Source organism: Rhagoletis pomonella, unplaced genomic scaffold, assembly GCF_013731165.1.
Source record: "Rhagoletis pomonella isolate Grant_MI unplaced genomic scaffold, Rhpom_1.0 Rhpom_scaffold_00001, whole genome shotgun sequence".
Classification (NCBI taxonomy): Eukaryota; Metazoa; Arthropoda; class Insecta; order Diptera; family Tephritidae; genus Rhagoletis; species Rhagoletis pomonella.
The window spans coordinates 102,370,870-102,386,137 of record NW_023458555.1 but is presented as its reverse complement, the minus strand read 5'-3'; positions in this window follow the sequence as shown (position 1 = coordinate 102,386,137).

Below are 15,268 nucleotides of genomic sequence, written 5' to 3'. Positions count from 1 at the left end.
GCGCAAGAGCATTCTCAGATTTAAGAGCAGCGATTTCTACAAGCACTGATTGTAGGCTGATTTCCGAATTGCTTTCACTCACAGCGGACATTTCAATTGGGACTTGTTTGGCACTTGTTGTTGCGGTGAAATGTTCGCACTTAAATTCGTTGTCGGCACATCGATTAGTATTGTCTGATCGCCACAAACTGACGGTGGGGGTGTGCGGATGGACCGCCGCTTGCGAGCAGTAGAGAGTTCGCAAAAAAACATTCGGTTAGAGCCCACTAAAAACTCAACATCGGCAGCAGAAATGCCCACGCATTCCCAATGAAATAGTTCACAGCATTTGGCACATTGAATTTTATCTTGGTTGCGATCAACCTTTAGCCCACACAAACAAGGCATTTAATAACTTTAATCGAATTACGATTCTAAAAAGAGTCACTGTCTCATACACATTAAGTAGCCAAATTATAATCAGACGAAAACGATATGATCACAGCTTAATGAGCCTGAAAACTACGGAGCGAAAAAAACACGTCCGCACACGTCGAGCTCCACGTATACTTATTATTCCCGGGAAACGGAACTTTTCATAAAACCTATGGGAAAAAAATATTTTTAGAAAGAACGTTTTCAAGTATACTTAATTTTTATCTCACCTTTCTTTTACAGCCAGTTTTTCTTCAGTCCTTGATGGTAAACTTACATACTTAATCAATAAGTTTCTGTTCATAATACTAGTAATTTCTCTGATACATCTGCTGACACTGGTTTGGGACACATTCAGTAGGAAGTCTTGGCCGACAGAACATTGGAAGCTTCCTGGAAATATTTAAGAATTTTCTGCGCAATTTCTTAGTGCAGCAGAAGATTCACGTTTGTAGACATTCATACTAGGGATATACCGAATGTGCAATTTTAGACATTCGCGGATGCAATGTTTAAAAGCTAACATCCGCGGATGCGGATGCGTGTGCGGATGTCACGTATTTTTAAGTAATAATTTAGGTGAGTAAATTAGGTGCTTTAGGTAAATAAAAATGGAAAGGTTAATAATTTTTTATAATGTTTTTTTAGTACTTGGGTTTAAAAATTAGAACCTTGTATTTAATAAAAACTTTTTATTAAAAAGTAGTGTTATTGCCTTTTCGGGTCACAGCCTATTTCTTAAAGGGTCGTAAACCAAACCTGCGCCGCTAAATAACTGCTCGCCCGAGGCGAGAAACTTGAAAAACTGTAAATTGTTTTCGATTGACGCTGCACCAGTTGAGAGGATATTTATTTTTTTTATTGCGGTACAATAGTTCCTTTTTGAGAATTGCATCGGGACTGCAAATGTCGGATGTATCCTCCTGACTTTCATCTCCACAATCTAGCATCATGGCAAGATCGTTGTTTAAACACCTCTGTTTTCCAAAGAATTCTTCATTTTCATTCTTTTGGTTCTTTCTGAATTTGGAGAACCTGTAACGTCATCAGCGTTTTTCGATTTTAGTTTTTGTAATTCATTTTTAATCCTTTCTTCTGTGACTGGTCAGATATACGTTTTAACAGTGCAATTTCACAATATTCCAGGCACCGAAAATAACTGTTATTTTTTACGAGTTAAACTTAGAAATATTTGTTATTCCGGAATAAAAGTCATTTCCTGATAATAAACAAAGCGCTTATCCAAATTAAACAAATTTGATATCACATGAAAGAGGACTGAAATAGCTTTTAAACAGAAATAACGAACGAAGGTTACCACCACTATTTATATATTTTTTTAAATTTAATACTAAAGAAATTTATATACCTGACCCAATGTTTGTTCTATGGTAATTTATGTACATATTTTATTGAAATATTTTTCAATAGGTAGGTGGCTTTCCTCGTTTAGACATATGTGGAGCTCCACACCAAAACGTTTCATTTCCAAAACTCGAAATGGCTTTTTGATGCAAATTCCTTGTATTTACTGGTATCTGTCCATATTTTAACAGAGAACCCGAGATAATGCAACTAAACCTTCATTGAGTCGTATTGAAATAACTCGATCGCACCAAAACGTAAAGCTGAGATCACACGATTGCCGCAAAAGCACCAATCTGGAACAATTTTTATGATGGAAATGTAGCATTTTGGTGTGGAACTCCACCTATCAGTTTAAAGCTATTTAAGTCCTCTTTCATTTGATGCCAAACTTGTCTAATTTTGATAAGCGGTTTGTTTCCTATTCGGAAAGGACTATTATTTCGGAATAAAAAAAATATTTGGCCAAGTTTAACTCGTAAAAAAAATAACTGTTATTTTCGGTCCCTTCAATATTTGCATTCGCAAAAGATCCGCATTGATTATTGCGAATGCAAATGTAAAAATTAATGCGGAAGCTCCGAACGGACGCATTTCTTCAAAAACACTCCTGCATATGGCCTTTGGAAGCCGAAAGATTTCTATGAAGCGCTCATCCGAAATACTGAACGCGTCCGTGGTTTCCCGCAACAACATTCTTTTGAGTTGCAAGCGATTTCTTTAGTTTCGTTGAGACAACCGCCATACGATTCAAATATCTTTGTAATGCACTCATCTTTACCTAAATACCTTTCTGACTGAAATGCACCATTATATTTTTTATTTATTTATTTATTTATTGAATCAGTAGTAATCTAGATTAACAAAGTTACTTACAGACTATTTAGAAATAGAAGGAGTTATGCATTAAAACTCATTGCATTTAACATTGATTTGAAATCAGACTTAGATATAGAAAAATCAATGGCTAGAACATTTGAGAGAATATTGAACTCAGTCCGAGCTTGAAGCTCGAGCTTAATTACATAGTATATTGTGACGCGAATAAAATTATTTTTTAAATAAATTTATTCCTTTGATTGCTGTGTTTACAAACAAAACTTTACTTTTCTCATAGGCTACAATAGCGACATCTTCGGCGGATATGTATTACAAAATGTATTGGAGATTTTTGGTGAATGAAATGCCAGAATTGCTTTTTAGACGAATCGCCTAGCTTTCGAATAATTTTCAGATTTTAGAATTTTGTAGATTTTTAGAGTTTTGGCGATAGCGATTTTCAGAACCCGCCTGCAGGTCGGTGCAACGACTCCCAAATTTATGAAAAATCATCCCTCAAGCAACAAAAGCAGGAATGTCACCTACTCAAGGATATGATAAAAAAATCTCGAACGTCAACATTCCTATTGCTATTATCGGTGACTCTGCTTTTAACTTTTCGGATTCCCTTATGAAACCATACCCATTCACCTTTCACAAACCTCCCAACCAAAACATTTCAATAATGTTTTATCGAAACCACCGAGGGTGGTCGAAAATGCGTTCGGTCAGTTAAAAGCTCGTTTCCGCATTGTTAAAGGTATCGACAACCAAATGGGTAATGCCAAGTTAATTATTAAAGCCTGCTGTGCGCTTCATAATTTTTTAAATGAAAATAACGACAAAGTTAGCGACAAATGGATAACTGCTGCACAAGAACTAGAAAAAGACGCAAATGTCCTGAGCAGAAGAAATACGCCAATCAGTTTCTTTACACTTTTGTGAGTAATTTATACAATTTTATTAAATCAAACGATTTCAATCCATTTTTATATGACCAATTTAATTTTCCAATTCTCTTAGAAAATTTTATTTCTGGTTACTTAAAAAGTAAACGTATGCATATTTTATTTGCGACATATCGTTTACATGTGATTTGAGCATTTAAATTTTTTCAGTCTCAAGTTCAATCATGTTATCACTTTTTTCTATCATCATTTGTTTGTATTTATTAATTCCACTTTGTTTCATTGAACTCTTTTTCCATATTATCCATATGCACTTATATTTACTTTTGTACGTTTAACTTTCTTTAGCTGCTCGTGATGTTGACGGGCTTGGTGGTGGTGATATTTCAATTGGCACGGAATTGGTAATGAAACCCGAGTGTGAGATAGAGGAACTTTGGATGTCGTCGCAATCTGTAAATATGTATGTATGTATTATACAACCGCAAAATATGCCAGCATTATTTATGTTAATAAATTCAATATCCTCACCTATAATGCTGTCTTCCACCATTTTCTCAACACCGTAACTTTTATAACTGCTAAAAATTGCATTCATATGGGCTTACAGCGGCCAATCGGATGGTGAGCCTGATGGGCCTATTTTCGCTTTCTCATTTCTATTAAAGTATAGGATCAAGTTTAGTATACTACTTTTTACCTTTGTAAACCAAAACTAAGCCAGGTTCTGAAATTCACTTCCGAGTGAATTTAAATAAAAATCGCTTTGAATTCAAATTGGCAGGGGTTGAAATTCACTCGGAAGTGAATTGCAGAACCTGCCTGATTACCTGTATTTCGTGGACAGGTTATGCATTTTTGTTTCAATTTCCTTTGATGAAATAGCATCACCTGCACACATTAACTCAGCCGCCATCTCCTCCAATATATGGGAATCTTTGCGAACACTGCGCCGATGCGCTTCCCACAGCTCCAAAAAAAAGCTTTGCTCTGTGCGCACCAAGCAGTTCGGTTTTTATAAATATTTCTTATTTTCTTCCCCATTCAGATTTTTCCTGGTACGATGAGGAGTGTCGTGAAGCTGCAGAGGAAAAAGATGCCGCCTACAGGGCAACGCTGCGATCGGGCGCAACGCGCGCTATGTGGGTCCACTATAGGGACCTAAAGAGGGCAGCGAGGCGTATTTGGCACAACAACAAGAGAGAGGCCGAAATACATGAGTGTGAAGAGCTTGAAATGCTAGCCGACAGGAAGAATGTCCGAAAATTTTACCAGAGAGTTAGGCGACTTACGGAAGGTTTCAAGACGAGGACGTACTCCTGTAAGAACAACAAAGGCGACCTAGTTACCGATGTTCAGAACATACTTAAATTATGGAGGGAAAACTTTTCCACCTTACTGAATGTTTGCAGTACGGGGGAAGAAGAACCTGAGCCCCCAGTCGATGATAACGGAGTTTATGATCCTCCGTCTGACTATGACGAGGTACGAATAGCAATAACGCAGCTGACATCGACGAGGCGGAGCTTCATCTGCCTCGGTAGACTAGAACCACAAGAGCACAACTTCGCTCTGGCTACTGCAGCAAGTTAAACTCATACCTCGTTTACTTGGGAACCAGCATTAACACCGATAATAATGTCAGCATGGAGATCCAACGCAGAATTAGTCTTGCCAACAAGTGCTACTTTGGACTGAATAGGAAATTCAGGCGTAAAGTCCTCTCTCGACGTACGAAAACCACACTCTATAAGTCACTCATCATGCCCGTGCTGGTATATGGCGCAGAAGTATGGACAATGGACAACATCCTATGAGGCGGCTCTTGGAGTATTCGAGAGAGATTTTTCGGAAGACTTACGGGCCTTTACGCGTTGGCGACGGCGAGTACCACAGACGATGGAACGATGAGCTGTATGAGCTTTACAACGACGTGGACATAGTGCAATTATTTAAAATACAGCGGCTCCGCTGGGATGGCCATTTCGTTCTAATGGACACCGACGCTCCAGTTCTGAAAGTTTTCAACTCGGAACCCGCTGGTGGTAGCAGAGGAAGGGGGAGGCCCCCACTGAGATGGAAAGACCAGGTGGAGAAGGACTTCGCTTCACTTGGCATTTTCAATTGGCGTCAGTTGGCACAGAAAAGAAACGACTAGCGTGCTTTGTTGAACTCAGCCAAAATCGCTTAGGCGGTTACAGCGCCAAATAAGAAGAAGACGGTAAACCATATATTTTTTTTTACAAAAAGTTATCGAACACAGAGATGCTTATGAAAACACAGCGAAATTTCAATTGTTTTCGAGGTTATTATGAATAATAAGGTTTGGCAGTTTTAGCAGTGCGAAAACACGTACTTTTAAAATGTTTTCTAGTAATACCACGAATGAGTCATAAAGAACTTGTTTTCATTGCCATGTGGGCATAATAAAAGTATGTGTTGTGCTTTGTAATTAAATGAATGACGAACTATTACTTGCAACGCCGCACATAGGGGTATTTGAATAATTTAGGCGCCCAAAGTTATTTTTATGAAAATTTTAACTTAAAATGTTTACAAGTGGGAGGATGTCCAAGTATTCGACCAAAACAACGAAAATAAAGTTGCTTCAAGTTTGACATCGATAAACTCCATGGTTTATAGGAGGTTTATATCTAGGTTAGAACATAAGAAGGGTTGCCATCTGCTAAAAAATCAAATGCAATTATGTTAAATGAATACTACAATATGGGTATCAATCGAGATGTTTTTGAAAAGGCTTTATTTCTAAACAACATGTGGGAGGATTACCATCTGTTTAAAAATTAAATTCAACTTTAATTCAAGGGAATTAGGTAACTGAAATATGTATAACAATATTGGTGTCAGACAGAAAAGTTTAATAAGGTTATAGTTTGAAACTATTTTTAACAGGGCTGCCACTTGCTTAAAAATTAAATCCAATGTATATGAAAGGTTAAATTGATTTTAACAATATGGATATGGAACATGAGATGGTTTGCCACCTGGCAAAAAATGTAATTCAATTAATTTCAATGAATTACTACGCTAAGGGAATCATCCAAAGCGGCTTTGAAAGGGCGTAATTTTCAATTACATTTAGTAGGAATGCTACCTGTTTAAAAAAACAAATTAAATCAAAATAACATATGATTAAAAAACACTATACGGAGCAACTATTATGTTGAATTTTATTGAAATAATTTGCACCTTATCTAACACGCAAAAATTGCATACACTTATCGAACTAACTATAGTATATAGTAGTTTGTTTTATTTGAGATGTATTTTAACTTTCATTTTTTAGTGAATCTTTTGTGCCTTCTTAGAATTAATAATTATAAATAATTTCGAAAACCTGGCAACTTTGTACAAATATCTCCAGATACCCTTAAAATTATAAAAATTATCTGAATACAAAATTCCATCAAAATTGTTAGAGTCGTTTCCTAGAAACCTTTGGATGTATATACATACATAATTACAAGAATTGATTGTATAAGTAATGAGATACATACTTCCATATATGTAGTTTGATAAAGAAATCGTACGATTTTACTGCCTTGAAAACTTATTTGCAAATTTTTACTAGAACTTACCCTTAAGTAGAGATATTTTTTCTAAATGTACGGACAACTATTTTCTCCCTGCAACCCTCCATATTTTTATATTGAACCCCTCCTCCCCCACCGTCCCAGCCTCCCCTTTTAACGTTATCGGGCGTATTGACTTTCCTATTACCCCACTTTACTCATTGAACACTTTTACAGAGCACCCTGTACATGTAAAGAAAACAGGTACAGTACTGCAGCAGTATTTTCGGTTTATTTTTCGGCAGTAGTAAATATTTCCAATGGTCAGTGCACAGCAAACGCACCTTTTCAGCAATTTTTTTTTGTTTGTTTCCAAAATACGAACTGTCAAGCATAACACCCAGGCAAGAATCTCAGCGCCATTGAGTGGTGTTACATAACTTTATGACTGCAGTTCATTTCTCTAATCCATTCAAATTTGCAAAAAATACGATGTTTTTCCTTGTAGCTTTGCCGGTACTAGTTCATATTATATTTGTATTAAACTATTTGGATTATATGGTATTTCTCTGCTTTACCATTATCTAATCTTACTAATATTATAAATGTGAAAGTTTGTATGTTTGGATGTTTGGGAAATTATCACGCGGAAACGACTAAACGGATTTGCATAAGATTTTGTACACACATAGCTTATGGGCCACCTGTTAAAAAAGTTTCATTTATTTAATATGAGGGAACGACTGAATGGATTTGCATGCAAATTTGCACACAGATAGCTTATGACCTACAGTGGAAAATAGGCTACTTTTCTTAAGAGTTGCCACCTGTTAAAAAAGTTTCATTAAATTAATACGCGGAAACGACTGAATGGATTTGCATGAAATTTTGCAAGCAGATAGCTTATGACCTAGGTTAGAAAGTAGGCTACTTTTTTTAAGAGTTGCCACCTGTTAGAAATGTTTAATTTAATTAATACGCGGAAATGTGTGAACTGATTTGCATGGAAGTTTTCACACAGATAGCTCATGTCCTAGGTTGAAAAATAGGCTACTTTTTTAAGAGTTACCACTTGCTAAAAAAGTTTAATTAAATAAATACGCGGAAAAGTCTGAACGGATTTGCATGAAATTTTGCAAGCAGATAGCTTATGACCTACATTGGAAAATCGGCTAATTTTTTGGAAGAGTTGCCATTTCATAACATTTCGCACAGAGATAGCTTATGACCTATGCTGGAAAATAGGCTACTATTTTAAGGGTTATCGCGTATTAGGAAAGTTTAATTAAATTAATACGCGTAAATGACTGAACTGATTTGCATGAAAGTTTGCACACAGATAGCTTATGACCTAGACTGGAAAATAAGCTACTTGTTTAAGAATTGCCACCTGTTTGAAAATGAAATTTTGCTCCAAGATGGTTTATGACCTGGAATGAAAAACAGGCTACTTCCTTAACCAGTTTTCCGATCAGAGCGAAATTTAGTACACTTACTACGGATTTCGGAAGGATGGTCTTAGATTGAAAGTAAGTCCGATAACTCAAGGCCCCTCCCATACAAATTGGAATTTTCTTATTACATACATATCTCTGGAAGTATTTGTGGGAGAGAACTGAAACTTTGTATAGTGATATCTATGTGAAATCAATGATGGCATTAATCGATTGATGTTTTAATCAGTTATTTAATACGATTAAATTCAATCTGATTACAGTTAATCATGATTAATTTTAATCTGACAAAGTAGTTAATCGTGACCGCGATTAAAAAATGAATTTTTAATCATTACCTCTTAATTTGATCAAGTAAGTTTGGTGATTAATTAAGTTATGCTGGAATTTTCCTGTGCATAGAAAGCAAGTTAATCCGGAATGGCTAAGTCGGGTTTCCTCATCCATCTAAGCAATTTGATGTGCATTTTCATTAAGATATATATCAACAAACGTTTTACAAACTAGGATTGTAAACGTTCCCAGTTTATGTATTACTAATAACAATAATTATAATTTTTTTATATTATGTGGTTTTTATAAGCGTAAAACACAAAATAATAACTATAACTGGTGTTTGGTTTCAAACTCGGACAAACTAGACAAATTAATCAGATTTGGTATTTAATTGGATTAACGATTAATGCTTTAAATTAATTAAACGTAATCTCAACCAGCGATTAACGATTCAAAAAATGTTATCATTAATCGTACAGTTGATAACGACTAATTAATTTTATTCGTCAAACGCGATTAACATTTTAATCGGTAATTTTTAATCGTTAATCAGATTAACAGTTTTCCAACACTGTGTGAAATCAGGTTCATATTGACGGAGAAAAATGGACGTTTGTGGAAAAGAGGCGTAGCACCTCCAATACTGACTGAAAGTTTCATATTGCATATCCCTTCAAATGTTTGGGGTAAAGTACTCAAGGTTGGTATGGAAATACATATGTATGTTTGTATGTGAAACGAATACCATACTCATGGAGATGAGAGTTATTGGAAAAGGTGATGTGGCAACTCCCATGCAAATTGATTTTTGTATGCTGCATATCTCTGGAGGTGTTTATTGCAGAGGACGGTAACTTGGCACCGAGATGTGTACACAAAATTAATTCCATACTCATGGAGAAAAATTTGCGTTATTCGAAAAGGCGGCATGGTACCTCCCGTACAAATTTACTTTTATACTGCATATATCTAGAGGTGTTCATGGTAGAGTACTGGACTTGGTACTGGGATATGTAAAATCAATTCTAAATTCATGAAAGAAGATTAGGGTTATAAGAAAAAGGGGCGTGGCACTTTCTGTGCAAATTGACTTTTTCTTGCCACATATTCCTGGAAGTGTTTGTGGAGGAATACTGGAACTTGGTATGGAGTTGTGTATACAAAATATTTCAATTGCTCATAGAAAAAATGTGAGGTATTAATACTAAAAATTTCTTAATACATATCTCTGGAAGGATAGAAAATCTTTGGAAGTATTTTAAATTTGTTATGGAGATTTATTTTATAAGTGCCGTAATGATAGACAAAATTTCATTAAATGGAAAACGGGGAGCCGGGTTCGGCCTTATAATCTAAAGCTCTCTTGAGGCATTTGCTACAGTAATCAGAAGTGGTATTTTATCTAGGCCAGGTTACTAAATTTGAGTTGGAAATATTAGAACCCGCTGTGGCACCTCCAAGAAGGTTACATGTTTACGCGTCGTATACCTGGAACCATTTTAAGGTAAACTTAGAGGGATTGATATCTTTCGTATGCCTAGCGCGCAGACGATATTTTATAATTTCGTAGTTTTAAACGGCCTAAATACCTTAACTCGCTTAAAAAATAACGAGCTATAACGAAATGTGCACAGAAATAAAATCTAACATCATTCAATTATTTTTTATATTTGTATAAAAGCGCGGGGTGAAACCCGCGGGTATAAGCTAGTTTAATATAATTTAAAAAATGAACACACGATTTAAAGCAGATTTTTACAACTTCGGCTTGTATGGAACACATCTAAAAACCAAATAAACAATTATCAACACGGCAATTTGACAGCGTGGTGCGAGCGAATTAAAGCAACTTAAAAAATAACGGAACTTAGTCAGGAATTAAATTCTCTTCACCATATATTCAGCTAAAAAAGAAAAAAGTGCGTTTGGAAAATTCGACTTTTGGCCGCCTAAATCGCCGCAAAGTGGGGCCAAAATAGGTTGCTGTGGAAAAATCAATTTTGAGAGCTCAAATATAAACCGATTTCAAGTTTTTTTTTAATAAAAGATAATTAAATTTCGCGTCGGTCTACTCCTGGCGATTTTTTAAAAAGCTCTAGTTTATTTATTTATATTGAAAAATGAAAGAGAAAAATTTTTACGCTTGAATGCTTCCACTTTATCGGAAAATACTTGAAATTAATTTCAAATGCCTGCAATTATTTAAAAAATGATTCATAAACATTTTTCAATAGGATACATATAATAAAAAGGATGTATTGAATGTGTTATCTATACTAATATGAATTTTGAAAGCCGTTTTTTCTGTTCAAAAAACTCGAGAACAGCTGTACCGATATTTTTAAATTTTGGACATCGACTCTAGACCGTCCAAAGATAATAATAGAAGAAAAATAATTTCGATATATCAAGGGGGCGTGGCACCTTCCACACAAACTGAAGTTCTCATCAACTTAGTATTGAGATACATAATATCAATGCTAAATTCATGGAAAAAATTGGAGTTATTGAAAAAGGGGGCGTGGCACCTCCCATACAAACTCAATTTCTCACAGATTTTAGTGATATAACCAAATCTCGTTTTTTTTTGAGAAGTGAAACAAATTGCAGTCACCTAACTACATTTTTTATACGGCAAGTCTCAAATTTCTTTGGATTATCTATGTTAACGACATTTTTCAACTGAATTAGTATTTTGTGAGATATTCATTGATGTGTAGTGAAGATTAGAACATAAACGGTAGCGCCAGACAGGAAGTGCTTGACCTGACTCTCAGCAACAATCTGGGTAATAATCTGATTGGACAATGGTGGGTGTCTTCGGAGCTTTCTTTGGACGATCACAGGATTATCCGGTTCTCGCTGAGAGTGCAGGCCAGTGCCAGGACTCCAAGGAGCAACCCCAGAAACACTAACTGGGTAAATTATAGGAAACTATTAGATTTCAACCTACCCGGGTTAGAGAGGGACCACAAAATAGGTGGCTGTATGGCTTTAGAACATAAAGTTAATAGGCTAGCGGATATAATGACCGATGCCTTTAACTATAGCTGCCCCGAGGCACAACCAAAAGGGAAGGGAAAAACAGTGTGGTGGTTTCGCGAACTCTCATCCCATCGGAAAGACGCGCGTAGGCTGTTCAATAAGGTCAAGCGCAAGGGATGCTGCGACAGCCGGTTCTACGTAGGTCGGCGAAGTATCTCAGAAGTTGTTCGTCCTTCTACATTTGCTACGTTTTCTTCTTCTCAGGGCTGGCATCGAGTTAAACCCAGGGCCACAAACCTACACCTGCTGTGTATGCGAGAGACGACAACACCATAACTCCACCTCAGTCAAGTGTAATGCTTGCGATGGGTGGAGCCACCTCAGAGTCTGCTAAGGACTATGGACAGATCGGCAGTGGACCACGTCGTTTGTGGCCCCCTGCTGCTCAAACAGAGCAGCCTCCACGGCTAACCCCAGTCCACCTGAGCAGTCCTACACAAACACTACAGCACAACAACATAACAACACAATAGACCACACCACAACCGCGAGAGAACACAGAACACACCACCCACACGTCGCCGCCAACAACTCCTGGTTCCTCCTACAATCTGCACGGTATGTCAGACCAGGATATTCCGTAATGTGACATCAGTCAAGTGCAACACTTGCCTTGGCTGGTGCCACTTTAGGGCATGTTCAGGTCTGCGCACCACGCGAGATTGGAGGAGGAACTTCGAGGGCCCGTGTTGTGCTGAACGGCCGCAAACCCCAACTGCGACGCCACCCACTACCCCCACAGGGCGGCACCCACCACAGCAGCGAACACAGCCAATGGCGTCAAGGCCACACACATCTCTCACACCCCGCATTACTACACGTCTCCCGAACCTCATGAAGCTCCTCAATTTCACTGTAACGGGCTTCAGAGCAAAATCGAGGAGATAACCGTCTTCATGGGAAGGCATGGTATATTGATAGCTGCGGTCCATGAGACGAAGTTGCACAGCAATTCAACATTATTGAATTGTGCCGGGTACAACGTGCACCGTCGAGATCGCGAGCGAGATAATGGTGGTGGCATAGCGTTCATCACGCACCACACCATGCAGTATCGTCCTATTGAAGCAGACATCGACAGAAGAGATACCACCTTAGAATGTCAGGGCATTGCCGGTCAAGCGGTGTTAAGCTCGAAATATTTAATGTTTACATACCCCCTTTCACCTGCTGCCCGGCAGGATATCACCCTGATATAGGTGCGCTCCTCACAGGTGAAAACCGTATGGTAGTAGCGCACCACGATCTTTGGCACTCAAGCCTGTCAAACTGACTTGGCTGAGCAGATAGACGATTTGACATTCTGCACAATGAACGACGACGCACCCACCAGGATTATGGGCAGCTGCTGAAGATCGCCAGACATATCAATAGTCAGCGCTGGTCTGATAAACAGCATATCATGGCGACCTATGCTGACTTTGGCATTAGACCATCTGCCCATAGTCATCTCGATCGATAAACCAACCGACTTTGCTTCCGCGGAGCACCGAACCTATATCAACTTCTCTAAAGCTGATTGAAAAGGCTTTGCGGACTTTACGGAAAACACCTTCGCTGCGCTCCCCACACCAACCGACGTCCACCTTGGTGAACGTAAGTTTCGCAGGGCTGACACCGCTGCTCCAGCTCGTTTCGTACCGGCAGGATGCATTAGAGACCCACGTCCGAATTTCCCTGCCGAAGCGGCTGTTCTAGCCGATGAGCGTGACAGCCTTCGTCAGGCCGATCCCGGAGATCCCCGTATCAGGGATCTCAACGCGGAGATTCGGCAACTAGTGAACGTACATAAGCGGAAGAACATCTGAAAACCTGTAACTTCACCTCTGGTGTGATTAAGCTTTGGTCAACCGTGAGGTCGCTGTCCAATCCGACGAGGCACGACGACAGAGTCGAAATTTCTTTCGGCGACCATGCTTCGTCGGACCCGGAGCGATGCGCGAGCTACTTTAGCCGGCAGTTCATACTGCATCCTCCGGTGGACAAAGGCAAGCGCCAAGTGACCAGAAGGCTGCACAAACTGCCAACAACTTGTGGTCCCCTTGCTTTCACTTGCGGTGAAGTTCAGGTGGCCATCGGGAAGGCGAAAGCCTCCAAAGCCATGGGCCCCGACGGAATAGGCATGCTGATGCTGAAAAATTTGGGTCCTGTGGGAGTAGCGTACCTAACGGTGGTCCTCAATTAGTCAATGACCACTCTCATCATCCCAGACATCTGGAAGGTTGGGAGAGTGGTCCCACTGCTCAAGCCGGGGAAACCCGCTAACAAAGGAGATTCGTATCGACCGATAACACTCCTTTCCCCGGTAGCGAAGACACTCGAGGCCCTTCTGCTCCCGTATTTCACGAACCACCTGACCCCAGCGCAGCATCAGCATGGTTTCCGTAAAGTGCACAGTACAACAACAGCACTTAACGGTATAAACACTCAGATAACTCGTGGCCTAAACCGTAACCGTCCCTGTGACAGAACGATTCTAGTAGCGTTGGACCTGTCAATGGCATTTGACACTGCCAGCCATTCCCCGCTACTAGAAGATATAGAGGCTTCCTCTCTCTCACAGAGGCTCAAACGGTGGTTGGAAAATTATCTGAGTGGTCGACACTCGTCGGTAATGTTTAGAGACAAATCGAGCAAACTTAGGAAAAAAAACAGGGGGTTCCACAGGGTGGTGTCCTTTCCCCGGTACTGTTCAACTTTTATATTTCAAAGCTCCCTCAACCACCAGAGGGAGTCTCGATTGTTTTTTACGCCGGCGATTGCTCGATCATGGCGACTGGGAATGGAATTGATGACCTGTGTTCGAAAGTAAACGGATATCTCTCCGATCTTTCTCGCTTCTTCACTGCTGGATTTCTTAGGGGAGAGGGCTAGACACTTGTCTCTCCCCTCTCCACTAAGAAATCCTCTGCGACTTTGTTCACCACCTGGACGAAGGAGGTCAGGCTACCGCTGGGAATTCTCGTCGACGAAACACCAATTCCGACGGTGAATAACCCCAAAATACTCGGAGTAACATTCGACAGCCTGCTCTCCTTCTCCGTCGCACGCAACCGCTATTGTCAACAAAGTACAGAGCCGCAACAAGGTCCTCAAGTCGCTTGCCGGCAGTACTTGGGGCAAAGACAAAGAAACGTTGCTGGCAACATACAAAGCAATAGGCCACCCGGTTTCATTAAGCAACCTCTGGACCCGTCAGCATACCGAAAGGCCCTGAACGGCATTCACAGGGAATCAGTTTCGAGTTAGGTACACTCCAGACCTGTGAATGCCGTTCTAGGCACACAACCACCGGACATTGACGAGACGGAGCTTAATCTGCCTCGGTGGACAAGAACCACAATAGTCCAACTTCGCTCTGGCTACTGCAGAAGGTTAAACTCATACCTGAGCAGACTAAACGCGGATAGATATTAGGAAAGCGAAGAGGAAAAGCTTCAGAACCTTCTGTGAA